The 4,687-nt window shown below is 48.0% G+C and overlaps 1 protein-coding gene across 2 annotated transcripts in view; it reads right to left on the bottom strand.

Annotated features, from left to right (window-relative positions):
* ZIC4 (Zic family member 4) overlaps positions 1-2,950 on the bottom strand; it is a 20,810-nt gene extending 17,860 nt beyond the window's left edge. For both annotated transcript variants that reach the window (XR_001360671.1, XM_005858892.2), the window contains exon 1: positions 2,376-2,950. The gene's annotated coding sequence lies outside the window, so the exon portion shown is untranslated. The remainder of the gene's footprint in view (positions 1-2,375) is intronic.
* Positions 2,951-4,687: the final 1,737 nt, after the last annotated feature.

Below are 4,687 nucleotides of genomic sequence, written 5' to 3'. Positions count from 1 at the left end.
TTCCCCAGAGGATTTTATTTATTTTCAGTTTTTCCTAACCAAAAGGCATCCATCTCCAAAGGTAATAAACACAAATCAGAAAAGAAAGCAGACCCAACTTTGCATTCCTACAGAAGGGTGGCATGCTGGATGACTTTAAAATTTCTTCATGGCAGGATATCTGGCATGAGAAAAGTCCTGGTTGGTTGGAACTAATAGAATTTACTTTTTTGCTTCTGAAGAAAATGGGTGTGAATTTCCCTAGAGAACTCTGTCCACCCACAAAGCTGCCCAAGCCCTCCATTTAAGAGGCCTAGGCCACTTCCACTCCCAGGACTTGGCAGTCTTTTGTATGTTACAAACCCACAGGCATGCAAACAATTGCTGCAGAGGCTGGACTTCAGGCAGGCAACTGGGACCTTAAGCTGCTCTCTGTAGCAGCTCCATCACCAGCCAGTGCAGGAAACAAAAGTAAATATCTTCTTTGGTTCAAACTCTGACCCCACTTAGCAAGCTAGTCATCTTATTAAAAGAGGGGTGAGAGAAATGAGGAGCAGTTCGTGGGCCCCTGGACCTGAGATCTCCACCAATCCAAGGATTTAAAAGCCCTGAAAATGCTAGATTTGATTTCCTCCCGAATGATTCCCTTGACTCCTCTTCTCACACTGGCCCTCACCAATGAATCACCAGTCAGGAGCACAATCTGGAGACTTATTGAAGTCTGCCTGCATTTCCACACCCTGAGAAGAGGGGCCAGCAAACCCTAGTTAGTTAATTGTGCTGGGGGAGAGCCAAGAAAGTAGGCTGGGGCGGGGGAAGGGGTTACATGCAAAGGGTACCATTTTGTGGGTTCACCCTAGCCTGTGTGGTCTTATTCAAGGTCAGAGGTCATCTGCAGTCTGATTCCCAAACTAGGGCCTCTAGTCCCCAAGACTTCATCACTGCTCCACACTGCTTAACCTGCAGACTTTCCTAAGAAGGCAATGCCAGCCTGACCGCCACAGCTCAGCCAGCGTGGGTGCAGAGCAGGGACCCTATAGACTGCCTCAGAGCTCCAAATCCAAAACCCCTCTCCACAACAGCCTGCTGTTGTCAGCTGCACCAGGCACCTCCCTAGCTCCCCTCCACTGGATCCTTGAATACCAGGAAGTTGGGATGCGAGTCTGGGTTGTGCCTTTTTTCATTCTTCTGTTCCCTAGAGGGAAGAGCTGGCTTTCCCCAGCCCATGGCTGAAGGCTGGTGACATTCTTGTGTCCACCTTAGAGTTTGCATTAGTAAGTCCCTTGAAGGATATTTAACTATGCCTTTGAACCACCCCTTACCCCTAAATCTGCCCGTGGCTAGATGGAGGAAAGAAAAGTGGTGCCTTTCTGTGGGTTGCTGTGCCGCCAATGCTGTCAGAAATTTTCTCCCCAAGGGGGGAGAGGTATGACCTTGAAATCCAAAGGTGTTTTCCTGCAGATGGTGCCAGCCTTCCAATGCCGTTTCTCCTTTCCTAAGACCTCACTAGATCCCAGGTGTCCTTATGGTCAAGGCTTTGAGGCAGTCCTACTTTCTTTCACTGCCCCACACCGTTCCACTTCTCTTGTCCTAATTTACAGTGTCCCTAGGTGTTTAGTGTAGTGCCCAGAATCCTAGGTGGCTGCAGCCTGTTCCCCAGAGAGCTAGTCCTAGCCCTCCTATGCATCTGAGAGAAAGAAAGCCAAGTCCCAAATCCATGGCAGGCGGCGCCGCGCAGAGAGTGGATCTCAGCGGCGTCCTGAGGCAGGACCAGGACGCGCGTGAGAGCAGTGAACCAGCCCCGCGGCTGACCCAGCCTGCATCCGCATCCGCCGTCAGGCTGGGGAGGAGAAATTCCATCATCTTGCTGCCAGCCAGGATAACTTGGCTCCTTGACCCTGGGAAGGAGCAGCGGAGTCCCTCCGGCAATCCTCCTGGGAGCAAAGCAGAAGCTGCTTGCAGGAGTCCCTTCCCAGCTCACTCCCCGAGAGGGAAGTTCAGGGCCACGACTCCCCATCCTGTGCGCACCTGGACACCCAGGCAATTTACAAGGAGAGAGGTAGGGAGGGCAGGTGGACAACAAGCTGCTCTTGGTCCCCTTCCCAGTTGGCGCTCCTTCCGGTCCCCTTACCGCTCCCCCTTTCCTGGGGAGAAGGATTGGACTCATCCACGATCACTGCCCCTTGGTAGAAGGGCCCCCTTCCCCCTCAGTGTCAGTGGGGTAGGACCAATACCCACGGTTGGGGGTCTAAAGAGGGAGGGCATTGGGGGGGAGTCTAGATGGGCCTCTCCCCCCATAGGGGTTTGGATGCCAATAGCTCCCATAAGGGAGCTTGCTACACAACTGCTGGGGGGTACAGGTCTCCTCTGCCTGCCCCCTGGACTCACGCACTTACCCCACTCCACCTGTTGCTGGGGTCGCCTCATTTCTGCACATCACTTTGGGGTGCGGAGGGGGAACCACAAACCCCTCCAAGCCTCTCTTCGTGGTTCCAGCGAGGCGATCATCCTTCATTTCTCTTTTTCCAGCTTTCGGGAAGCAGTTAGGGAATGTATGATGAAGCAGAAATGAGCCGTCAGGATATTTTAATGGCTTATATGTCACGTTGGTGCATGTGGCTTTGAACTGGAGCCTCTTTCGTTTCCTGCAGAGAGCGCAGCAAATCCCAATTGATAACTTCTACAACCCACAACTTTTTTTTATCCCCTCCCCGTACATTCACTCTTACCCTGTATATTTGGACGCGTTTCCTAAAAATATTCTTGTCAAAGTCCCCGGACTGGAGAGAAGAAGAATTTTCTTTTTTGAAGAATTATTTTTGCTCTCCCCCTTTTTAATGGCTACCCTCCCCCCTCATGTTCCCTCCTTGTCTTTTTTTTTTTTTTTTTTTTTTAAGGGGGGGGGAAGGGGAAGCTAGATGGACTATGAGAGACTTGATTTTGGTGCTAAAGTTCCCCAGTTTTTTTTTTTTTTTTTTTTTTTTTGGAAAGGCGGGAGAAATGGGTTCAATATTTGTTCTCCCTAGGATAGCAGTTTAGCCTCTAGAGAGCAGGTAAGGTTTTTATAACTGCGTTGGAGTCAGGTCCAAACTCCCCTTATAGACAGTAGAAAACCCTTTGTTCAAAAAAAATATATCAGAGCCACTCAAAGTGTATACTTTATTTTTTTTAAACCACTTCTCAAGCTGAGCCCTTTCTTTCCATTCCTCATCCAGGTCCAGTCAAAGTTGGTACTGGGCTGCTGCACTCAGACTTGTTGCTGGGGACAGTATATTTGTTTTTTCTCTCTCTCAAATTTCTATTTCCCAGCCCAAGCACAGGTCTTTTTAGATACTGGGAAACCATCCCAGTTACACAAGTCCGGTTTTGAGAGAGGAGAGTGCAGGAAAAGGGCAGCTCAGTTTGCCAACCACAGGCGAAAGTGCTGATCCTGTCTTCCTTCAGCCTAAGCCACTAAGGCGGGAGACTGGGCAAAACAAATTCATTTTCATTTTCCTCTCTCCCAAGCACTGGAGAGTTTCCTAGCTGGGCTGCCTGTGAAAGGATGAGTTGAGGTTTCTTTGTTTGGAAAAAGAGTTTAGGGCTGATTCAGCTGCAAATAAGCCAAATGAAGTTAGAAACAAAGGGCAAATTGAAAGATTCCGACTCTTGGCTTTTTGTGTTTTCCTTACTAGAAAATAATTAGACCTAATGAATATGCAGACGTTTGAGCTAAATCCTCAGCCCAGGCTGCTGGGTTTTAAACAGAGCTGCGGAGAAATGCAACCTTTATCTCCCCCACCCCCGAATCCATGTGCATTTTTTGAAATGCATAAATGTTACTGGCCTTAATTGATTGAGTCACCGGGATTTTTTTTTCTACCTTTAAGTGCCATACTCTTCTACCTTTCAACAATCATTTTAATATATGGTCAATGGCTCTTTGTGGACAGGACAAAAAGCAACTACGGGCAGTTGTTGAATAGACTTTGCGCTGGGCAAAGACAGGTTAATCGAGGGCCGCATCGCGAAAACAAGCGAGTGTTGTATGTTTGCACTGAATCCAAATGTCTGCATTTTCCTAACTAAATCAAAGGGAGTGTTATTTCTTTTTCTGCTCACTCATCTGAAGGTAAGTAAATTTTCTCTGGCGATCAAAAGCCTGGTCGGCAACAAAGACTGCGCCCGTTTTTTCCACCGTCCTGGTGTGGCGAGTTGCGGAATTTCAATAACTGTGACAAGGGTGACTGATTTGTGAAGTCAAAAAGGTTTGAATGTCACAAAATTTACATTGGTTCTATCTATCGGGGATTTAAATACCAAAAAAGTATTTGGGGATTTCTAGGGAGCTTTGGACAGTTTTGAAGAACAATGGCACATTGGGAAATTTACAGTTTTACCTGAATGAAAGGGGCTCCGGTTGGAAACAGTAGTGCAGAAGGAGGGGGTCATGGGGGCAGACCAGGGAAACTAGGGAAAAGGGAGAAAAGAGAAGAATAACACGGGGGGGGGGGCGAGTAAAACTCAGCAACAATGTTTCCAATTTGCTATTATAAAAACCCCAAACCTCAATAAACTAGCAAGTTAAGAGCTCTCATCCACCCATGTTTATTTGAGAGAGTGGGGTGGGGGGGGGTGAGCAAGGCAGGAAACCTGATGGATTTGATAAAAGTAAGAAAACCGAGGGAATCAGTTATCCTGATATTTTGTAAAGGGAGAGTGGAGTGTC

This window comes from Myotis brandtii, unplaced genomic scaffold (genome assembly GCF_000412655.1).
Source record: "Myotis brandtii unplaced genomic scaffold, ASM41265v1 scaffold1225, whole genome shotgun sequence".
Lineage (NCBI taxonomy): Eukaryota > Metazoa > Chordata > Mammalia > Chiroptera > Vespertilionidae > Myotis > Myotis brandtii.
The sequence above is the reverse complement of the archived record's forward strand: the minus strand, read 5'-3'. Positions and strand labels throughout refer to the sequence as shown.